Raw genomic sequence first — 231 nt, 5'->3', positions numbered from 1 at the left:
TTCTGAAGAGCATATCAGACAGAAGTCTCCTATTCTGGTAGAATTAACAAGCTGCACCTACAGATTTGAGTCAGCACAACTTTCTCTCTATTTTAATGCAGATTCTAATAGTTGCTAATAGCTTGGGTCAACAGATGAGCCCTGCATTCCTGTGCAGGGGCATAGATCGTACTAGTCTGATACAAATGTCAAATAAATTACCAAACTGTTAGTTTCTTGGCCATAGTGTTA

The sequence above is a fragment of the Nothoprocta perdicaria genome, unplaced genomic scaffold (assembly GCF_003342845.1).
Source record: "Nothoprocta perdicaria isolate Ctin4 unplaced genomic scaffold, notPer1 scaffold_220, whole genome shotgun sequence".
Taxonomy (NCBI): Eukaryota; Metazoa; Chordata; class Aves; order Tinamiformes; family Tinamidae; genus Nothoprocta; species Nothoprocta perdicaria.
Note: the sequence above shows the minus strand (reverse complement) of the source record.